Source organism: Micropterus dolomieu, linkage group LG12 (assembly GCF_021292245.1).
Source record: "Micropterus dolomieu isolate WLL.071019.BEF.003 ecotype Adirondacks linkage group LG12, ASM2129224v1, whole genome shotgun sequence".
NCBI lineage: Eukaryota > Metazoa > Chordata > Actinopteri > Centrarchiformes > Centrarchidae > Micropterus > Micropterus dolomieu.
Window position 1 is genome coordinate 13,587,647 of NC_060161.1, and position 24,344 is coordinate 13,611,990.

Sequence of the window (24,344 nt, forward strand, 5' to 3'; positions counted from 1 at the left end):
ACCCCCCCCCCCCCCCCCCCCTCTCTCTCTCCCCCCTCTCTTTTTCTGTGATCTGGTGAGACAAGTGTCCTGCAGATAAACACACACTTCCCAGAGACATGCAAGTACCAGTGTTTGTGCAATGAGTTGAGACGGTAAATTTATGGAACTGTATGTGTCTAAAACAATGTATGTGTGCGTGTGTGTGTGAGTAGCTCGTTTAGCCAGTTGTTTCATCATCACTCTGTAACCATGTTTGACACACAAGGCTATTTTTACCCCACAGTCAGACCCACAACCCGCTAGATGACTCACATGTCACTACGAGCCAAACACACACTCACACACACAACCTGAGGATTTCCACTGAGATGCTCATGGAGGTGAAAAAGTCTCTCATACTTGTCCACTTCCCAAGTAACAAAGATATATGTTTGCCTCTTTTGCTACATTTTATGTTTCTGTGTGTGTGTGTGTGTGTGTCACATGTGCCTCTCAGATACACGATGAACAGCTGCATGTGGTTTGTGTTTGTGTATCTGACAGCAGCTGGCCCCTCTCGCTCTCTCTCTCTCTCTCTCTCTCTCTCTCTCTCTCCCCCCTGTCTGGACTCGTGGGGAGCCCTCCTCCTCATTCGCCAGCTATCAAAGCACTGACCAAATGAGAAACACACATACACACACAATGGCACATTCACTACTAACACGTTCTCACTCCCAACTACACATACTGCTTCTTTTGTGTCTTGATCTAAGAGGAGCCAGATGCGAAGTAGCACATGCACATGCTTGTGTTCCCCAAAAATGGTGTGTGTGTGTGTGTGTGTGTGTGTGTGTGTGTGTTCCTATGTCTTTTTGCATTTTATGTGTGTGTGTGTGTGTGTGCCAGTTCCTTTGTGTTTATAGATTGTCTTTGTTCCTGTGTGTTTCTTTTAACTGTAAGCACATTTCTGTACTTATGGGTATACTGTAAGTGATCATGAGCAAAGGTCTGTGTGTGTGTGTGTGTGTGTGTGTGTGTGTGTGTGTGTGTGTGCGCGCGCGCAGTGTGTCTCCTGGTTACGGGGCTCATTGTTTTGTCTAAACCTCCAGTCTTTTCTCTTTTGGCGTGCTGACTCAGCTGATCTAGAACATTTAATAGCTTGTGTGTTGTAGATCCGGCAGCATTTAATAGGGTCTGTGTGCTTTCTGGGCTCAGATTCACAGCCCAGCCAGCCAACAAGTCTCTGAACTTAATGTGTGTGTGTGTGTGTGTGTGTGTGTGTACACGGATACCATTTTAACACGAGACATTGTCAGAAGTATCCTAGAAAAATATTTACTGCATATTTTGTCATTCTGTAGGTAGACTGAAGCGGTGTGTGTGCGCATGTGTGCAATAATGTATTGACCTTGTTTCTCATTGCCAGTTCCCAGAAGGTTGATGAATAAATAAAGGCGTGACGCCTCCCCAGCGAGCCTGTGTCTGCTGCTAGCAAGACAGAATGACACCACACACACACATACACATACTCAAAGCTATCTCCCACTCTGTTGGCAGGGCTATATTTGTACAGTGGGATGATGCTGGTTCCCTGCAATACTGCAATATGACCCACAGTTCTACCTTTTCTGTGCTTCTGCATTTATGGACATTTCTAGGTGTGTGTGTGTGTGTGTGTGTGTGTGTGCGCGCACGGCAAACAAGTTTTTAACCCAACATATTACCCACACAAATCCTAGTGTCATTATCTTCGTGGGGACCCGTCTTTGACGTAATGCATTCACTTACCCAAAAAAGTGCCTCACCCTACCGCTAACCCGATTCTAACCCTAAAAACTTGTAAGACCCCACAAGTGTAGTAGACTCCCCACAGATCTAGTAAAAACAAGCCCACTTTCCCCTCTCACACATTACGTTTGCGTTCATATAAATGCACCCACCAACACAACTGTCATGCCTCTTATGCTGACACAGACCCTCTCATTTAAGGTGACCACACATGATCAGCGGTACAGTCAGCAAGATAAAGTGCTAGACCACTGCTGAGGTCATGAGGGTTAGAGCTCTGTGGTGTCAAAGGTCAGGCCAGACAGTCAGGACTCTGCACGTGCCCAAAGCAGGTGCCCTAGCAACCAGACCAGGCAAAGGGAGGTGAAGATAGAAAAGCATTAAGAGTCAAACACACATTCTCTCACACACACAAATTTAGAAACATTATGCAACACACGCTCCAGCATGTTGATCACAGTTGTGGGATTTTCCTTCACAGTCTGATTTAGTGCTTTTGCGTCATTTGGTTGTCTCCACCCACTGGATTTGATTGCATTCCATCCTCTAATTAGTACAGCAAAAAGCATAATTCGCAGAACAACACCCACTGTATATTCACATAGTCACATGAGTAAACAGCACATTTGGCTGCCACTTTCCCTGAAATTTTCCAAAAACAAAACTTTATTTAACTTAATATTAGTTTCTTTTTAGAACCTAGTCTTGCATTACATTTCCTTTTACACCGTGTGAAGTTAAACACTTGTCATTTCTTGGCTTTCTTCCTTTACTCAACTTGTGGCATCTGTCTACCTGTAATTTGTGTGATAGAAAGTCCGGTCATTGACTGGTCATGTTTTTGGGGTTTTTTTTGCCTTTGTCTGCATTATTTCACTGTCAAGACCTGGGTCATGAGTAGAGATACTGCCACAGCTCTCATTAAGACCACTATAACTCATAATAATGACTGTCATGAACCCAAGTGAGCTGCAGCCTTATTAGGAAGCATAAATCACAAGGTGGTAGGTTACTCTTGCCTTTTGTGTATTATTACACCTATTCATATCCCAGAATTAAATTACATACATCCCAACAAAGACATTTACTTTTTTAGTTATGGTTCATCAAATTATTATGTTTATCTCCTGCTTTAGTATCATATGGATTACATGAAAACTAAGTTTAACAATGACTTTTCTTATAGGGAGTTAGATCAGTCTCAATGAATGCACAAAAAGATTCACAAGCATATTTTCGGGTTTATATATAAATGACTCTCCTCAGAAATATATTACATTTCACACTAAAATGTATCATTGTATGTAAATGTAAAACAAATCCACAAATAAAAAAATATGGTCCACAAATGTATTTCTGATGCGCACACAAATATTTATTGTTTACGCACAAATATACATATGCATTTAAAAGTATTTGCAATCTTCAACAAAAAGATGCATTTACAAACTGCTTGTCATTTGTGAACTTCACTGCATTTGCGTCTGGGTTATTTGAGACTCCCCTGCCATGGTTCAATTCACAAAGGGGGGAATTATATGTAGCCAGTCAGATGGCTCCTTCAGTGGCTTCAGCCATTAACATAAGCCTTTCTTTTAAGCTTTTTTTTCTAATTTGAAGCGAAAGTTACCAAATGTATTACATTGCCAGTGGACAGCTTTCATGTGGGCTTACATGTTTATGGTCACTATGATTTAAGTAAGCAATAAATTCCTTCATGCTCTGTCTATGTCATTCCCCATTTCTGTAACATGGCTCCAGGGCTCAAGTCGGAATTGAATTAAGAAAACGCTACTGACCAAATAAGGTTATACACACAGAGAGAGAGAAAAAGATTGCATGCACATCTTGTTCCATTAAGACAACACTTTGATGACTTAATTAACATTTCTTATGCACAGGGATATAAAATCAGTTAAATAAACAACAAAATGTCACAAATTACCCAGTTTTTAAATTGTCAAAATCAGACAAGGAGTATTTGTAGTGTTTTTTTCTTGCTATAGGGATTTGAGAATTGAATTTTTACCTTCACTGTACTTGCAGCTAGACCTGTTGTCTGTCATGTCGAGTGCGCTCTCTCTCTCTCTCTCTCTCTCTCTCTCTCTCTCTCTCTCTCTCTCTCTCTCTCTCTCTCTCTCTCTCTCTCTCTCTCTCTCCCCCCCCTTCTCATGCATGCACACGGATCCACTTCGTCAGCAGTACATCTTTTCCTTATTGATTAGTTAAGCCGGTAGAATGTGGGAATAGTCACACTTCCTCAATACAGCCTCCATACCACACCCGGACAAACAGAACGGTACAGTATACACACAGATTAGACATGGAAAGTGTCAGAGCTATGCATTCATGTTTTATACAATGTCCAATTTGTCTAATACAGTAATCCTAGATGAGAAGATGATGAGTTGGAAAAGATGAAGTAAAGTCAGAAAGGAAAAGAAATCCACGTTAGTAAGACGTCATGACAACAGGGTATTTAACGGGTGGAGCAGATCGGAGAAAAGACAGAGAGAAGAGGTGACAGAGAGATGAGAGCATATGGAAAGGGGAGGGAGAGAGGAGGAAGAGATAGAACTAATTAAAGAAAGTGGACTTTTAGTTGGGTGATGATTCCACACGGAGTAATGGTCCCAGGTGTGTGAAATGAGGAAAGGGGAAGGAAACTAGGTCTCCATACACCATATGTTCTCTATCTCCCCCTCTTCTCACTCTCTTTCATTTCCTTTCATTTCAGGTTCTGCGCTGGCTCACTGAGAAAAGCTGATCTTAGATTGCTTTTCTTCTCTTTGCATCTCCCTCAGTGTTCTGTCAGCTATTGCAGTGAAGTGCAGTGTACTGCAGGTTAAGTAAGGCGATGGTGGGATCGAGTGGGCGGTGATGTGGAGACGGAGTGATTGCGTGGCTGTTTGCATATGCTTTTGTGTGCATTTCAGAAAGGCTCAATAGCTTCCATGGTTTGTCCTCCCAATCTAAGGTGTGTTTATTGGGGATTGCTGTTCCATCTGGAGATATGGATGTCAGTATTTGTCTTGCACATTCTTGCACATTATTTTTTTAATTGTTTACCTTGTCGTGAGTTTACATTGGCCTACTTATTGTTTGAATGTGGATTTCTTTGTGCATTTCTGCAGCTTTGCCAAAGGACAGAAGGTCTGGTCGAAAAAGTTTTATTGAAATGCCTCTCTGCATGTTATACTTCATGCTAAAGATTTGTGTGTGCAGTACAAGTCCACGTATACTAGTGTTTCATTCCTTGACCACAGTAGAGGAACAGACCACGAGTTTAAAATGACATGTCGTCTAAAAATAGCAGCTAAACTCACTCAGCCTTCCCTTTACACAGCCCCACTCTGGCCGGATAACCAACCCCCCCATCACGGATCTGCTCCAACTGTACATTCCACTCAGAGGAATGAGCCAACTCCCCTGTAAATTAGAGAGCAGGGGGCTAGTCATTGTGTTCTGCCAAACAAAGGCAGTTAGCAAACAGGACAGGAGCAGCTTCCAGCCGGTGGTTAGTTGGGCTTACCGGCCGGGGGACTTGAAGGAAAGCTGCTGTTGCTGTGTCACCAGGTTGGAGTGCCTCAAGGCTCCGTCCCGGGGCCCTTCTTTAGTCTCCTTTCTTTCCTCTCTATGTTGTGACTGTATGCCTGTGTGCCCATGTGTGAGCCCTCAGGCTGTTGTCAGGCAGATCACGGGAGCTGTTGTGAGTTAGCCGGCTGTCGGTGTCTACCTACATGCCTGTGTTCCCTAAAAAAAAGAAGGGAGACTGAGGATAGGGGGGAGGGGGTTACAACAGAGGGATGGAGCAAGCGCATTCCTCAACATGTTTCGTGCACGAAAGATGTCCGCAGGGGGAACTGCAAGCCCAGCAAGATTCACAGACTTCCAACTTCTTAAAACAAGACTCCCCTCTTCTCCCCCTCGTCCTCCTTCTTCCCCTCCTCCCCCTCTCCTGTGCCCTGGAGTAGTTTAAGAGAAAGGATAATCTGTGGAAGAATTCCGAAAAGCAGGAATCCAGGGATTATCCACACAGGAAAATTGTAGATGATGGAATATTTGTGGCTTTACCTGAAATGATTGCTTGGGTTTTAGGCTTTTGAGGTTGGAATTTGTGACAGCATGACCAATTTCAGTTCGCAAATACAATACAGCACCAACCTAAACAGGAAATGCTGGCTCCTCCACAGTAGTACATTTTCTCAATTCAGACAGGAGAGGTTTATTTAAAGACAGTGGACACACAAGTTATTTTGTAAAGAAGAATCAGAAAATTTAATCAGCCACAGTGCATAATGTGCATCCTGATCAACAATGGCATGTTCTCAATACTTGTATGATACTTGTGTTATCAACCACATCTACCCACAGTCATAAGCTTTTTAAAATAAGTCGCCACCTTTATTTCTTTTTGTCTGAAGTGGAGTAATACTGCCTTTAGTCATGTCCACTAGTCTGACTAAAGCCTTTAGTCAGACTAGTATTCAGTATCACTGTAAGTAATCTGTATGTTGTTTCACCAATCAGAAGTGATTAAATGTTTACTGATCATCAGCCAATCAGACATCATGTATGACCACACAAGCCAGAGAATAATGGTCTATTTATTGATATCAAATTAGAATTGGACTGATTAGTTGATTTCTTAGTCAATTAGTCAATTATTCAGAAAATCCCACCCTCAAAAAACACTAGTAAAACTCATGGATTTGAACATTTCATAGATTTTCTTGTATCTCTCCACCACTGCAACATTCCAATAATCCCTCTTGACTTTACGTGGCCCCGAGTATATGGCACAAAAAACAAGCCTGGTGGTGTTCTGTATGTGGCTACTATAAACATAGGCTGCCAGCAGCACTGTGTTTAAAATGCTGTTACACTATCTGTGTATGGCTATGTTATTGTAAACACGCTGCATCTTTGGGGCTTAGCTCCTCCTGTCCTACTTTACTGGTCGATAAACAGGCTTTAGCTTTAATTATGGTGATGTCTGATATTGCGCCTTCTTACATCATGCTGGTATCTTGTTTGTGTGTTTTGTCTGGCTTGTGTGTTATTTGTGCGTGTCCATTACAATTTCTCCAAGCGTGTGTGTTTGGAATGTCTGGAGATATAATGATGGTGGGTGTTTGTCTTGTCTGATAACTGTAACCAATCTTTGTGGTTGGTCAGTACATTGGGTTCAGTTCGCCTTAGAGAGTGTGTATGTGTGTGTGTGTGTGTGTGTGTGTGTGTGTGTGCTTTCATATGTACAGGCAAAATTACATCAGATCCTGTGTTTTATTTACATGCCTCTGCATATTTTCTGGCATAGTGTCTTGTCCTTGTAGTTGATAATATTTTGACTGTTTCGTAACTTTGTTTGAGTGTCACTCCAGGTCACTCAAAAAAAGAAAATGAGCATCCTTTGTTCTTTTCAAGTGAGCCCACTACCTACATTTGTCTTTGAATGTTTCACTGCCAGTTGTGTTGCATTGGGGTGATTTGACTCTTGAGACACAGATAAACATTAGCTGTGGTTTGGATATTTAAATTATGGTGCCTTAGCAGTTTTGCTTTGATATCAGTTATAGTTGTTTTTGACGTGTGTGCCAGTAAAATAATGGAAATACTGTATGATCATGGTCAAAGATTTGGCCCTTACTACAAAGCAAGGTACATAAAGAAACGTTTTTCTGAATTTGGTGTGTAGAAAAGTGACTGGCCGGCACAGAGGCCTGACCCTAACCCCGTCAAACACCTTCGGGATGTACTGGAACACTGATTGCTAGCCTGGCCTTGTCGCCTAACATCGGTGCCGGACCTCACTAAGGCTCTTGTGGTTGACTGGCAGCAAATCACTGCAGCCAGGTTCCAAAATCTTTTGGAAGGCTTTCTACAAGATTTATTGTACTTGAATAGCCTTGCTTACTCAAATACTGTACTTAAGTACAATTTTGAGATACATACTTGGAGTGTTTCCAATTTATGTTAGTTTATACCTCTTCACCACTACAGTTCAGAGCTGCTTGTTTATTTCTCAGATTAAGATTTTACTTGATTAATGTCATATTTTGCATAGATGGCTAAAGATTAAACCTTTGGTTTTCCAACCATTTTGGTTCGCGACCTCTTAAAAATAAGCTATGTAGTTGTGGCCCCTTGATGCATTTCAGATGTCTGAGTTGTTTGCATTTCCACAATAGAGACATTTCCTCTTTAAACTTTCCTGGGTCCAAAAAATGAATACCAATTTGTGTATCAGAACTTTGTTGTTTTTTTTTCCCTGCGTGCCCCATAAATCATCTCACATCCCCTCCGATTGATTTTGTGACTCTTTGGACAAGGAACAACAAGACTTTAGAAATCCATTGAGATTTTCTCTATTACAAGGATGTCCTGGCCAAGATGTGAAACAGCACACAGTGCAAGGTGCAAACAAGGCATTACATGTACAGCAGCATTATTCATAAAAGTAACAGTATTATTAAATTATTTACAACAAAGTATCAGATAAAAAGACATAAAAGCACAATGAAGTTTAAACATATAATAATTTGACTAAATGTCACAGGTGCAAGATGTGTTTAAAACCTCTGACAGTTTTTGTTTAAAACTGGACACAGGAATAAGAGACTCCAACTTCAACTTGAGCTGCAGATCATTCCAAGACCATGGGCAGCCAAAATAGGACAGACTCATTTTTCCTGACTCTGTACGCACAAAGGGCACTTTAAACCACAGCCAGCTACTGGCCCTGAGACTGTGTGCGTTCTGGAGGGCAATAAATTTACAGTAGATATATGATGGCAATTTTCCTAAAATGGCTTTGTATATGAAAATATACCAATGCTTCACCCTTCGAATATTGAGTGAAGTAAATCCAGCCAGGGTATATAAAGTACAATGGTGAGTCCTATAGGGTGAACCTGTTATATACCTCAAAGCAGCATGGTAAATGGGGTCCAGTTTAGCTAAGGTAGTGGGACAAGCAAATCTACTTTTTATCAGCTGTGATAAAAACAAACTTGTTATAAGCCACTTACGGGAAGAAATAGAAAAGCATGTTTTCAATCTATACAAAAAACCTAGAGCAAATTTGAGCTTTTTTATCAAATATGTAATGTGATGTTAAAAATTAAGGTCTTTATCCAGCCAAATACCAAGATATTTGTATGTGTCTACGATTTCTATGGTATCACCATCCAGAGACCAAACTACCTAATTGTATATAAAGTAACATGTACTTTTACTTTGATACTTTAAGTACATTTTGCTAATATTCGTTTACTTTTACTGAAGAAAAATTGTGAATACAGGACTTTTACTTGACTTTTACTAAACAAAAAACACTTGCTTTGGCAACGTCTGTTTTGAAGTGAATTGAAAATACTTGTAATAGAGTATTTTTACATTGTTGTATTGGTACTTTTACTGAAGTAAATTATATGAATACCTCTTCTACCACTGCATGTGGGTGTAACGTTCAGTGCCTACATGCTTTTGACCGAGCAGTGATCATGCAAATTTGCACACGGGGATGTAATACAATAGATTTGGCTGGCTGTTTTAAGTAAAACAGCACTACTCCCTAAAGTGTATATTAGCCTATCTCACTGATAAATGTGGTATCACTTCTTATATCTGTGGTATGCTTGCTTTTCAGGTACAGGCAATATCTGGCCCACCCAATTACAGTCAGGACACACCCAGAGCGTGCTCAGCAGTGGCAGGTAAGAGGAACTAGCACTCGCGTGTGTGTTTGTGTGTGCATGTGCGTGTATTTCTACCCTAATAGATTATCGATGCACTGCTGGGTTGGTTGGCTACAACAGACAGTGGAAATGGGCCTGAACTCCCCCAGGGAAACAAGATATCTCCCATACAGAAGCACACACAGCTAACACACACATACAGTAGCTACAAACACAGGCCCAATGTGACTTCACAGGGAAAAAAGCTCTCATGCACAGGACTTTAAAGCACATTTTGCACACTCACACACTTATGTACAATTAGACACACCACACACCTGCTGGGTCTTTAGAGGAAGCTGAGCTCCATTCTGCTTGTATCTGAAGATGAAAGGAGGAGAGAGGAGAGGAGAGGCGGGCAGGAGGGAGTGGAGGAGGGGAAGGGATTAGAGGAGAGGAGGTGGAGGAGGAGAGAGAGGGAGGATGAGCAGAGAGGTGGAGGACAAAGAAAGAGGGCAGATAAAGAGGAAGAGGAGGAGCGGGGATGAAGAGTGTTAGCAAACTCTGCACGCTCCCACCTCTCCTCCCTTCTTCGCTCCCACTCTCCTTTGTGAACAGATGGGTGGAGGTATCAGATTGTGATGAAAGTCAAAATGTGGGAAACTGAGACAGACACATACATACTGTACATATACGTCTGGCAATCACACACACACACACACACACACACACACACACACACACACGTTCACTCCACCAGACAGATGCTACAGAATACTTTGCATCCCTTGTTGCTATCTGTCCTCATTCTCTCCATCTTTCATATTCACATAATGATCACACTATGTTTGTGTGTATAGTGATCATGAACGAGTACGGTCAGACAGGTTCTACAATCTCAGTACCTCAGTGAAGGCACTGTATACACACAGTGCAAAAAAGAAAAATCACAATTGAGATCCGTTGATGTATTTTTTTTTTTTTTATTACTGGACAGTGAGACGGACACAGAGAGGGAGGGAGAGGCTCCAGGCAGATGATGAACCAGATGAACGGTGGGAAGAAAGATATAAGGGGGATGAAGAAAAAGGAGGATAAGAGGGATAGCGAAAAGAAGGCATCAAACTTGCTGTGGGTCTTTTCTTGCAGAGGGTGGAGGGCAAATGGAGGCATGGTGGAGAATTCAAATGTCTCTGTGTCAGTGGGTTCACCGGCACTCTGCGCTGAATCCATCGCACATCACAACATACAGTCCTGCGTGTGCTGGGAACTGATGAAATGTGTGTCATGTGGTGGTACATTTTTAACAGGCACACACAGGGACATTTCTGTGTTGGCAACTTCAAATGGCACAGAGAAGGCAACAGTTTGGCATTTAACTTTCACCACCTTGACATATTCTAACAAGGCAATGCAAAGAAATGCACAGTTGTTCATAGAAAATGTAGGGAAGAGGGGGGAGATTTTAATTAGCCACAGTAGCAGTTGGACGTTTTTATGTGACAAAATCACGGCAAAAATGTTACAAGCTGTGAGATGCCACAAATCCAGCTTGTAAAATTTTTTAATCTAATTCAATTGATCGTTTCTTTTTCATGGTGATTTCTTAACTACAGTATGACAGCACAATTTCTTGAGGGCAAATAGGATGAAACTGCAGCATGTTCAGTTTAGGCTGACAGGGTTTAAATAGCAGTTGCAACGTGTCAACCTTTTTTTGCCATTGCCTTTTCAAAATAATGTAGCATTTAGGAGACTGTGGCAGTTTGGGTAAATTAGACATAATTTGTGAAAATACATTCTCATGTCTCCAATAGCTTAGCAAGAAGTAGGGTGGATGGTGAAATGTGTACAGTCTGACCCACCATGGATTACAGGTTTGTGTGATTGTGTGTAAAGTGTGCTTCTATGTCCACAGAGTCTATACATCGCCAGCTTTCTGCTGGTCACGGTGGTCAAATGTACTGCCAGCATGGACTCAGTGTTCCTAGTCAAATAAATTTAGTTTGTTTTTTTTCTAGCCAGACCACCCACTCTCTCAAATCTAGCTATGTTTACATCCAGCTGTCAAATGAATTTTATGCTAACTTTTAAAATATTGCCAGAAAGTAAAATGCAAATCAGGTATTTTCCATCAGTCATTTTCAAGTGAAAAAAAATACGCTCCCTGAATGTCAGAACTAAACATCCACAAGAAAGCTGGAAAGTGTCAACAACTGATTTGTATTGTGTTTTCTTGGACAGTATATCTGTATACATTCTTTCAGAACCATCCTTTAATTATTTTGCAATAAAACTGAACTGATTTAAAGCCAAAAAACAATCCCATTTTAAGCAATAGTTTGACATTTTGGGAAACACACATAACCGCCTATAAAACCACAACTTTTCATTTTTACACTTCTTCTCATCTAACTTTTGGCAAGGAAGCGAATAACCATATTTCCCAAAATGTCAAACTATTCCTTTTAAGACTCAAATTATGCTTGTTTATCCACATAGGCATTTACGTGTATCTTTTAAGGAGAAAGATGTTATGGGTAACCATAAGCATGCCTTCCAAATCTTAGCAATGCGTTGTGCGGCCCTGCTTGTCAAACAGAACAGCTGACTGGATGAGGCAACTTCCTGTCAGGGGGCACATTGAACATGGGAATGGAAAAACAAATTAACATTACACTCAAAACTCGCAAACGTATGAAAGAGCGACAACGTGCAAACTCAGACAAGCATGTTGCAGCCTCGTTCTGACACACTTGCATTCAATGATCAAATATCGCTGTCTCCAGTCAGCTTCTTAATGTCACCGGATCAAACTCTTTTTCTCTCTCGAGGAAGTCTGTAGTGACGAATCAACAGCCGAAGGGGAAGGAGAGGGTATATTTGATGGAGGGGGTGTCAGGAGAGACAGTGCCTAAACCAGTGTTAATTGAACACAGCTGTAACTCGTTAAACATTAATTGGCAATTAATCAGCCCCCTACACCCCCCACCCCACCCCCAGTTGAATATATCTTGTATATATCTTTTAATAGAGAGAGCGGGGAGTAAAGTAAATTATTCACAGTAGCACAAGGAAAGCCTGTCCTAGCTCAGCCTTTCTCTCTCTCTCTCACTCTGCTATTTCTCTGCTCCATCTTCTAGCTCTTCTTCTCCCTCTCTGTGCTCCATTCAGCTCAATTAATCTAGTTTTATGCCTTTATCTCCGCTTCCTTCCCCTCATCCGTCTGTAGTTCAACCAAAGATGCGGATAGAGGGAGTGAAAGAGAGATGTCTCAACAAGGAGGAAGTGCCATAGGGGAAAGGAGGTATGGAGGAGGAGGAAGGAGATGCTCCTGCATTAAGAACAGGAATCTCAGTGATCAGCATGTGTGTCTGTGTGTGTGTGTGTGTGTGTGACTACGTTCACACTTAAGATGGCTAATTTTGACAGTGCTGTTTACATGTGAAAATGACGTGCATCCACACAGGGTTTTCAGGTTGCCTTTGTTGCACAGTCGGTGCTGCTTATTCTCTTATTCTTTAAACCTCAGCTCTGTCTCCTTCTACTTTCCATGACCAGCCGAATCCACAATCTACTTATTTTCTGTTTATGTTGACAGACAACTCAATTAGCAGAGATTAGGGATTTAATTGCAGAACATAAATTCTACCTGCTAAGCAGGCAAATAGTAACTCTGTTTGTCAGTCGAATCACCATGTTATTATGACATATGTAATGTCAAAACCTATATTGTTTGCTTGGTATATAGACTGTAATTGTATAGTGCCTTCCTAGTTTTCCGACCACTCAAAGCACTTTACACTACATGTCACCCATTCACACACACATTCATACACTGATGGCAGAGGCTGCCATGCAAGGTGCTGGGGGGAACAATTAGTGGACGACCCGCTCCACCCCTATGCCACAGTTGCTTTGCTGGATTGGTATTCAAAATAAATGATCACAGAATTTCATTCCATAGGAAGTCATGTTTCTAACTTTTCTGCCTGCAAAGGCAAGGTGAGATAGATGGGGGAGTAAAAGGGGACGGCTCACACTTTTGGACAGTCTTTCTATGAAGGTATTGATACTCAGCTGTACATATCAGGAAAAAAAACAGTTGTGTAAAGAATGAATTGATACAGTATGTGCACGTTGACAGATTGTCGGTTTCAGAAAACAAAAATATACTTATCCCTCCCACACATTTCCAATGTCAAAATGTTCTGGGGAGAGAAGGTTTAGGATGGTGTTCGGCCAGCCGACCGGCTCTACTTATGAAGCATACACTGAGTCGGGGATTTATCCACTGTGGAGAAAGCTCAGTTTTTCAGTGTGTGTATAGAGAGAAACTGAGAGGAATGGTGTATTTTCACATTTAGCCAGCAAGTGTGGATATACTCTCAGAGCAACCTGTGAACGCTGCTGAGGTTTATATCCAGCATATGTGGCCACAGGCACTTTCTGTTCCTGGTGTTTGAAGACAGACTGTGTGTGCAGTAAACCCAGTCTGTCCTGCAGATCCATTGTGTCGGGCTGTTCTGCCCAGCGCTGCTGGCTCTTATATAACAGTACTGATTACAGCAACAAGGATAACCTGCTGTGCACTCACTGACACACATTCTTTCTCTCACATCGTCCCTCGATCTGTCACTATCTCTTCATCCCCCCTAAATCTCAGCTATTTCCATCTCGCTCAATTAAACGCTCTCTTAAATGCTTTGTTTCCTTCTGTCTCTTTTCGTTATCCGTCGATACTTCCTCTCTCTTTGCTGTCTTTATCTGTGTCACTTTGGCTGCGTCCCAAAATTCCCAGCTCACCCTTGTCTCCACTTCTACCTCTTTTGCTCTGTTTTTCACTTTCCTTTATCAGTCGCCATCTATCTGCCCTCACCATCTAAGTCTCTCATTCGCTCCCTCTCCGTCTGGGCTCCAGCTCAAATATTACAAATGCTATTGCATACTGGCTAGGGGCCAAATCAGCAAGATGATAAATCAATACAGCGAGAGAATTATGTAACACCCCACCATATTGACTGGCCTCTCTCCTCCTCCTCCACCCTCCCGGGGTGGTTCCCTCCTCTGTTCCTTGCTCTCTGTCACCTTGTTTTACTTCCTTTAAATACAGATATATAAATTGTCAAAGCCTTATCTACAGCCCTGGTCTCAGGGTTAGTTTTAGGGTGAAAACATGTTATATACACAGACATGCATGTTCATACAGAGTACAGATTGAGAGAGTAATAACTGCCAGGTAATGAGCCAACATCTAAACGCATAAATGTGATTAAATAGAGTAGAAGGTTCATTTGTTCTCGTGCAGTGCTTAATTACAGCACACCCCGAGCCCCCGGCAGTACACTAGAAATTAAACATGGGAAAACATAAACTACTGACTGGTGTATATGCTCTAATTGTGTAGTTGGTCTGTGTGAAATGGTCCGGGTTCAATTCCCACTGAGACACATCCACCAATGTGTCCCTGAGCAAGACACTTAACCCCTAGTTGCTTTGGATAAAAGCATCAGCTAAATGAATTAATGTAAATGTGTGTGAAGGTAATCTGCAAGGTTACGGTGTGAGTTGAAGCCTCACCTGGAGCAAAGACGTTGTTGCCCAGTGGCAACTCGGTGAAGAAATGTTTTTTAGAGGTTTAAAGTGTTTCTGTTTCTATGTCATGGCAGTAGTTTGCTGATTTTCTCATTTTAAAGGCTGCAGTCTGAAAGGTGCTACTGCCCCTGCAAGTCTGTTATCAAGCAGCAGCATTGTGCACATACTGTATATTCATATTGGCGTCTAAAACATTTTAATGATTTAATCACATTAATAATGTGAACTTCTTCTCTGTTGGCTCATTGTTTACCTTCCTTGTTGGGTGCTGGCCAAACTCCAGTCATATGTGCTCAACCTGTGAGTGTTTGTTTGATGCAACAGACTGCAGATGTGTGATTGTTGGAAGTAAGCAGGCCGGCTCTTCTGTGAGCCTCTGTGAGCTAGTTGCCCAGGCCGCATTCACACTACTACGTTTTTGTTTTAAAACACAGGCCTTTTTTTTTCTGCGTTTGCACCTGACGTCCAGACTAAAACGGCAAACACGAGGACCTAAAACGGAGAAGTTTGAAAACGCTGCTGATCCTGTTTTCGTTTTAAAACTCTGGGGTAGTGTATTACTGAGGACAGGCGTGGACGGATGATGCAGACACTCACCTTTGGCTTTCTGATTTGGTCTTATCAGTCATGCAAAGCAAAAATACTATGCTACTGACAGAGTGTTGGTATTTTTATAAAAATATTTATATAATAATATTTATAACTTATACACTTGTACTGTGCATGCTGCTGTGTTTGCTTTGCGAAAACATAGTAGTATAGATGTAGCCCCAGAAAGCTCTTATCTGCATCCCTGAGTTTACATGTATCTTGGCAGCAGTCAATACATACATTTTACACCCAGTAATTCTCTTTATTCAAACATCATTCATTTGCCATAGAACTTGAATGTCAACAAATTTTCAAAGTTGTTTCATAATCAGGAATGCCTCCACCTCTCTTACTATGGATTTTAGCCCACTTGTACCGTGGTTGGAGGGTAATGAATAATACAATTATCCTGCGAACAATCTTTTACTTCTGTAGAGCATTAAAGGTTCGATGATATAGTTTCATTTCTGGCGGTGTCTGTATTTATACTTACGGATCTTGATTGAACAGTATAAACTGCTGAAAATTAACAAAGAAGTAATGAGCATTTGATGGAGAATAGGTTTTATCATCGAGTAGGTATGCCCCAGTTGGAAACTGATGACACATACTGCATTAGATACCAACAGCTTCAACAACAAGCTCAATAATGCATCTATAATACATTTGTGTTATTTCAAAGTATGGACAGAGTTCAAGGATTTTCTGACTCAGTAGTATGAGATAAAACTAATTAGAAGTGGTTATCAGCTATAATAGATTTCCATTGCAGCTGTTGTCTGATGAAAGGGTTTTTAGAACATGCGTGCATCCATACAGCAGGAGCTGAAATCGAATTAACCTCTTTGGGAGGGCAGATATGTTCAACAACTGGCACATACTCAGCTGTTGATTTTATGGAAACTCCTCAGTTTTGCCCTCAGTGTTAGCTTTCCATTCTGGTCATTAAGTCTGGAGCTATGGCTCCTGGTGCCCTGGCTTCTTTATTGGGGGGGGCTCTATAGGAGTAATACACACAGTAGTAGTGCCTATATTTCCTCTGGTCTATGCCCTGGTCAGAGAGTGCAGCGGTTCCATACCGTCACCCCCTACCCGCCTTCTCTCTCTCTCTCTCTCACAGCTTTCCGTCTGTGCTTTTTCTCTCCACTCTGGAATTCTAACTTCCTGCACGTGGCCGGCGCAAGAGGGCATACTGTGTGTGTGTGTGTGTGTGTGCGTGTGAGAGTGTGTGTCTGAACGTGAACTATAGGAAACATCTCCTGGTGAAGAAAAGGAAACATGAAGCGTGCATTTTTATGTGTGTGTGCATGCTAACAAGTGGGCACTACTTGTTCCGCTGTCCCAGCCTGAAAGCTCCATAGAGCTCTAACCTAGTTTCTGTGCTTGCTGTAAATGCAGTACATACCAACACATTTAGTAAATCAAAAGATTATTTGTCAGGAAACATGATAATTAGACTTTCTAAATGTCATCTTGAAGATTTTTGGTTGTGTGCTGGTCAGATATCTGAACGTGCAAACTAATATTGATCTGGAAAGCTATTCCTTTGTTCCACAAATGTCAAGTGGTTTCCTTAAGGAAACAAACAAGAAGTCACACACTGATAAAAACATGTACGAGGAGGGAAATCATTTATGCAATACAAAAAGAATGGATATTCATTCTCTTTTTTACAACTTGGGTCTAACTGTCATAGTTTTGGCTTAGTAATAAAAAGAGATACAACTGAGCAAGAAACACAAGCAAACGGGTTTTAAAGAAATTCCCAGGTCAGCCAAATTTGGATTAGGAAGCTATGTCTGCAACGTCTAGTTTACAGATCAACTTCCTGGTTCGACTTTTACCTACCACACTCCTGTGCAGTGAGGAATTATTAGCGACATTTTGGATGTGTTCACATTTGGTTTTACCTCTACATAAAGTGCTTTAGATAATCTGGCTAAAGTGTTGCCGTGGTTATATAGCAGTGTTGCCATACTGTACATTAGACAGTAAATGTTATTGTGATTGATGCATATGATGGACAGAACTATGAAAGTAGGACCCAAGCTTCAAAATTTACCATAAAAGTACACAAGTTTACAAAGACCAAACATCACTAAAGCAATAAACTAATCTAATTCATTGAATTGGATGCAGTAAATCCAATCAAAACCCAAGTCAATAAATGCAAGAAAGAGTTACCAAGTCTTCCAATAGTCACGATGTACCAGATCTGGATACTGAGACAGAAGTCATTGTTCTCATTGTGCCACATGTTAGCTAGGTGTTTTTTTTATGCTAAACTCTTATTGCTGGCTTCACACATCTGTTGGTGCGAAGATGTTGAATAAATAAATGAATAAATTTACATCTGCACTGCAACACACACTGCAGAGTTTTATAACCACGATCGAAGGTTATCTGCATCTGTATTGATTCGTTTTGTATTTTTTTTAATCAACAGTGTGTGTGTTTGTGTACTGTAGGTCAAGCATGTCTCCATCAGGCTTACATCACACTAATGAAGAAGAGAAACCGAGGTAGAGGGTGAACAGAGGCTCATTCTGCTCTCCAATCCCATCTGTTTGACACACAGAGGTAGGGAGGGGAAGGAGAGAGAGAGAGAGAGAGAGAGAGAGGGGAAGTAGACGAATGAGAACGAGGCCAGATCAGGCTGAGGGAGGGATGGTGGGGTGGAAAGGGGGGAGGTGCTGTTTAGAGAAAGGCAGGGAGGGGGAAAAAATCAGAGAGAGGCAGGCTGGGGGGTTGGGCTCTGTGCCTGTGCATGTGTATGTGAGAGAGAAAGCAGCAAGCGAATGTGTGTTGTGTATGTATGTCTGTGTGTGTTTGTGCGCGTGTGTGCGCTCGCTCTGTTCCTTTCCTTTCTTTGTTTGACTACTGAGTGGGGGGGGGGAAGCGAGACAGAATATAGAGAGAGGGTGAGAAAGAGAAACAGAGGAGAAGAAGAAGAGGATCTATAACGAGAGTCACTTTATTTTTTAGAGAGGGAGAGAAGAACAAAGACAGAGGATTTCTATGTTGGTCTGTTTTTGTTTTTGTTTTTACATATTTTTTTTTCAAACCTTGCAGGTTGTAGAATAAGAAAAAAAAATACTCCAACAACAACGCTGCATGCTTTTGACAACAGTGTCATATTCAGGAGCAGTGTGTGTTTTGTGTGCTGGCTCGGTGCGCGTGTGTGTGTGTATGCTGAGGAGGTGGGGGGAGGCAGCCTGTGCAATTTAAAGGGAAAATACAAGGCACACACAAAGCTGGGAGCGCAGGCAGGCAAGGCAGCAGGAAAGGCAAGGAGAGGAAAGGTAGTGCGAATCTGCTGAGCTGGCTGTCGCTTTAACTAACAAACCTCCCTTGGATTTTACTCCACCGAGCCGACCCTGTGTCTCCCTCTGAGCTCACCCTGAGCTCGGCCACGGTAAGACAAGCTTCCTATCCTCAAGCTCTCAGCTGTGTCACCGCTACCGCTCTGCAGACAAAAGCAGGAGAAAGTTGCTGTGTGTGGATGTGTGTGTGTGTGTGCAGATGGAGAGGAGCTAAGCTAAAGGCTGATGCTAAGGCTAAAAGGCGTGAGGAATGCAGCACAAAGGGAGCTTGTGTGCTCCAGCTGGGGCTGTGTGTGTATGTGTGTGTGTCTTTGTGGACAGGCTTGAATGTTTATGTCACGGGGCTTCCCAAACTTTTACATGTGAAGGATGCCCCAAAAAAGACAACCACCGAACTACAGAGCCCCTTTTCGGAAAAAAAGATTTGTCCCATCCTGGCTGATTGTGTACTGAAGGTGGAGGGAGTGAAAACTCCTATCAAATGTATGCATGATACATGAAAGCAAATATTCAGAAATTTAAGTAATTGGCATGTTACTTGGAAACAAAAGGAAACCCTGTCAGGAAAAGTCTTGAAGGTCCCAACACGTTGTACACAAGTGTAAAACCCAGCGGTTCATATCAGAGCAGGGCGATTTAAATCCCCTTAAGGCTCCACAGCCAGCTGGCTCACCGGCGCAGAAGACAAAATACAAGTAGTTCATTTTTACTTCTCATCTCTTTGTCTCCCCTGTCACTCCTTCATCCTCTTCTCCCATGTCTTTCCTCTCTTTCATCATCACCTCTCGCTCTTCGCTCATATAAATACCAGTTTGCACAAAAGGTTTCTCTCTTTCGTTCTTCATCCTCCTCGTCTCCTTTTCTTTTTTCCACCAGTATCTCTTCTGCCTTTATCTCTCCATTGAGATAGACAGATGACTGTATTGAACATGGGTCTTGTGACTTTGCTGCCTAGGCATTAATCATTGAATGCCTATCTCTTCTGCACACACATGCACGCACAGATGCCGGCTCCCATTAGCTTCTTGCATAGTTAAACATGCACACACACACACACACACACACACAGTTCTGCACTATAGTGTTTTGTCCCGTCCAGTGTGTTGTGGTCTGGGGGCATACATAGATAGAGTTAATAGAGAGACAACATAGAGAGTTAATAGGAGCCGGCATCCTGTGTGTGTGTGTGTGTGTGTGTGTGTGTGTGTGTGTGCGTGTGTGTGTGCGCATGTAGGCTCCTCCCTGCGCAAATGTGTGAGAGACACAACACTTGTGCCGGCATCTGGCTGGAGCTAATATTGGTGTCAGTGTGTGACTGTGTGTGTGTGTGTGTGTGTGTGTCGGTCCCTGTCCTAATTAAGTCCGTGCCCCCTATGTTTGAACCAATACACACATTGCTAGAATGAAAGGCTCACTAGAAAGACATCTCACGCGTACTACTGTAAACTGATCCCTACAGTACTCCTCCACACACACACACTCACGTGAGCACCCGGCCCGCACATGCGCACACGTGCACAAGTCAAAATCACTGTTACTATTCCATTTGCCACCCCCACCCTTCCTGTCCTCCCCACCCCACTCCACCCCCGGGAATATCTCCTTTCTCTTTTTTCATTAGTTCATTACCAGCGGAACTAGAGCATCCTCTACTCTCTGACATTTTTCTTTTTTTTTTTTCTTGCCTTTCTTTTTTTTTATGCCTCCACCACTTCCTGTCCAGCTGCGATTAACCAATAGCGGCATGCCAGGCGCAGTTCAGCCAGGGTCGCCTGCTGTGGGCTGGAATACATCATAGCTGCTCTCTCTCTACCTGACATAGCCTTGCCCAATTAGGAAATACTGTATAGAGCCCACAGCCAGCACTAATGCTGCGCTAATCTGTTTATACTGTGCTGCTGGTTCCCATACTGAGTACACTGAATGGTGTATTACAGGAGAATATGATATGGCATGTCATATTACATTATGCTATCGCAGAATTGATTATGTTAGGATGGATTTCTTTTTGAAAGGGCTCTGTATGTTTGATCAAATGGAATAAAGTATTGTATTAATTTGCTGTGCAACTAAGAAATAATATGATAGATGTAGATGTTAAATGGTAGAACAATTAGACTGATTTAGAATTGAATAGAATGGACTTTTATTATGTTATTGAAGTGAAAGTCATATTTTATAATGAGTGTTTATATAGCTAAGTTGAACAACATATGGCATACTAGAATTGAATTCATAGTATAAACTATGTATACCAATGGAATTCGATTGTTTTGAAGTTTGTTTGTTTTTATGCCTGTGTCCCGCCAAACATTTGATTTTTTGATATTTAGTGTTGCTTCATAATCCCATGTGGGGCATGTAAATACATCAATATTTCTATATAATTTTTTCTTACCAATGAAAATATTCCTTTTTTTGTCAGTAAAAATGACAATAGAAAACAAAACTACATTGAAACATAGATAACATAAAAAGTATACTGGCAGATATGCAACATAAAACAAATATATATAATGTGGGGAGACAGATTCCTTTGCTTTCCACTATGGCTGTTGTTGTTTTTTTCTCTGTAGGCTGCAGTTTTGCATAGTCATTAGTTGGGGGAGGGGGGTGACCCGGCCCAGCTGTGAGTGAATGTGTGTGTTTTGCAATGGAGATAAAATATGGGGATGTGGCCCATGATGACAGTTGATTTTGGAGCTGTCTGTGTAGCAACAAGCCATTTCCTGCACTGAGAGCCATTAGGACGCCACCCAAACCTCCCACCCCCGTCTGTCACCCACCAGGCTCTTGTGTTCCTCTGCAGATGTGCACAAACACGCATAGAGAGGAGGTGGGCGGGTGGTGTGGGGGGGGGGTGTTTTTGTGATTGAATTTGTGTGTGCATGTGTGCTGCTCTCCTCTTTACCCCTCCTCTGCTCCAGGGCAGTCCCCCCCCGATGGCTGAAGGGGGGAGATTGTGCATTCATTGGAATGGAGGCTGAGATGGCGGGGGGGGGTGATTGAGTGTGGTGCCTGGAGAAGAAAAAGGGAGACAGAAAGAAGAGTGAGAGAAGAGAAGAGGGGGAGGGAGGGGTGCTGCCTTGTGTTTAAAACGGGGGGGAAAAGGGGGAGGAGAAGGAGAGGAGCAGACAGGCAGGAGAGGTGGTTCATGGGTGGAGGTGAGGGGAGGCTGGCTGGCGCCGTGGCTGGGTTGTCTGTGGAGAGAGGAGCTGGAGCAGGGCGAAAAACAGCTTACGCTGAAGTAATAATTGGAGACACTTTCATGTAAATAAAAGTCTGCTTGTTACCCTGTTTCTCTGACTGACTGAACGTTATATTACTTCAACCTACAGCCAGTTGATGAAAGATTTTTCTGCAGCTCTGGACTTTATGATGTCAGGCAGATCTTCCCTGGGAAAAATCTGCAATACAAAAGTTCTCTAGTAAGTGACAAAAAGATACCTCTTCATTTTGGGGATAACTTTGTCTGTGAGTTTGAGCTTTCCTTACTCTGACCACATCAGAGCCATGGGGACTACTGCTCTCAAAGCACCACCACACAGTCCTTGCTTTGTGTATCACAACACTTCTTCTGCAGCAAAGGGATAAAGCTTCATTGCAGTTACTGGTGTTGATGAAGAAAGACTAAGGCCCTATCTACACTACTCTGTTTTTGTTTAAAAACAAATATGATCCCCGTCCACACCAGCGTTTTAGCTGTGTATCAGAGTGTATCTCCGTCTACATTAAAACAACTGAAAACGCACATCTAGTCGCTATTCACGTACACTGGGCATGCCAGTGTAAACATGAAGCAGATGGTCTCTCTCTTCCTTAGTTACAGAAGATTTGGTGAAAGAATAAAGTACTTCAGTACTACTGAATGTAACACGGGAGTTGAAAGTATGGCGGTGTAAAACAGACTGGGAGTCGTTGCAAAGTAAATACGGCGACATACACAGTACAAGTGAAGGCTGTAAGTGTTATTTGCAAGGGACAAAATATTTTAATAAAAATACCAAGTCAAAAGACTGTCAGTAGCATCCTGTTTCTGGTTTGCATGACTCATAAGACCCCATCAGAGAGCCAAATGTGAGGTGGGAGCATCTGCGTCATCGTTTCTAAAGTCCTCTGTTTTTGCCCGTCCACACTAAAACGCTACCCAAAGTTTTAAAACGGGGTCCGCAGCGTTTTCAGACTTCTCCTTTTCAGGTCTTCGGATTTGCCATTTTAGTCCAGACAGGAGGTGCAAAAGGTCTCCGTTTTAAAATGAAAACGCAGTAGTGTGGATGGGGCTGCTGACCCCATTTTTCGTTTTAAAACTCCAGAGAACGTTTTAGTGGCGACGGGCAAAAACGGAGGACTTGAGAAACGATGATGCAGACGCTCACTTCCAGCTCTCTGATTGGGTCTTATTTGTCATGCAAAGCTGAAATACGATGCTACTGACAGAGTTTTTGAATTGGTATTTGTATTAAAATATTTTGTACCATGCAAATAACACGTTGCCGTAATTACTTTGCGATGACCCCCAGTCTGTTTCCCGCCGCCACGGTCGCTTTTAACTCCCGTGTTACATTCAGAAAATAAAATCTGGTGTGGTTCTTCATCTGTAGTGCTACTTACTCTTTCACCAAATATTCTGTAACTACGGAGTAGACCATCTGCTTTATGTTTATACCGGCATGCGCATGCCCAATGTACGTCAACGACCAATAGATGTATCGTTTTAATGTAGACAGATCAACTCTGATACACAGCTAAACGCTGGTGTGGGCGGATATCGTATTGGTTTTAAAACTGTGGACGGGGCCTGAGTGACTGCTGTGGGGGCGTCATGTATGGTTAACGATTAGAAAAACAGACATCTATATTCAGAATAGAAAGTTACTTACTTTAAACATAGCGTGGTCAAAGCAAATATTGGCAGAGTACAATGTGCAGCAGAGTATAGAGTGATGCATTTTTGATTTGTGTTGCACAATGTTGGTGGTTTGTGCTGAAGCAATATTACACAAATGTCCAGTATTAAGTTTCGAAGGATACGAGAATAACTGAACTGTATATGCAGTGGGTGGTACCAGCTGGCCTTGTATTGTCTCTAAAAGATTTCCTAGGTGCAATGTGGTGTATTAAATACTGCTCAGACATTGGTGCTAATTGTTAACAGCATTCTGTTTGCACAACAGTCAGCTGTTCAGAGCACACGTTTATTTAGAGTATATTCACATACAGACAGGCAGTACAGTAGCTTTTTATTCTGTGGCTAAACGCTCTAGTGTAGTCATAGATAAAGGCGTCTGTGGCTTTATCTATGACCACTCTAGTTTTATATTCAAAAGCACAGTTCGTTAAGGCACAGAGGGATACGGCTATGGTGGTTAATTCTATTATGCGGGGTCAAAGGGCTCAGGCAGATTAG

At 42.2% G+C, this 24,344-nt stretch overlaps 1 protein-coding gene across 2 annotated transcripts in view; it reads left to right on the top strand.

Moving 5' to 3' along the window:
* kdm6ba (lysine (K)-specific demethylase 6B, a) overlaps positions 1 to 24,344 on the top strand; it is a 101,951-nt gene that overhangs the window by 30,388 nt on the left and 47,219 nt on the right. Inside the window, exon 4 of one of the 2 annotated variants that reach the window (XM_046064111.1) lies at positions 9,401 to 9,467. The gene's annotated coding sequence lies outside the window, so the exon portion shown is untranslated. Of the gene's footprint in view, positions 1 to 9,400; positions 9,468 to 18,922; positions 19,030 to 24,344 lie in introns of those variants that run through there. The other variant, XM_046064112.1, reaches the window with a different exon arrangement.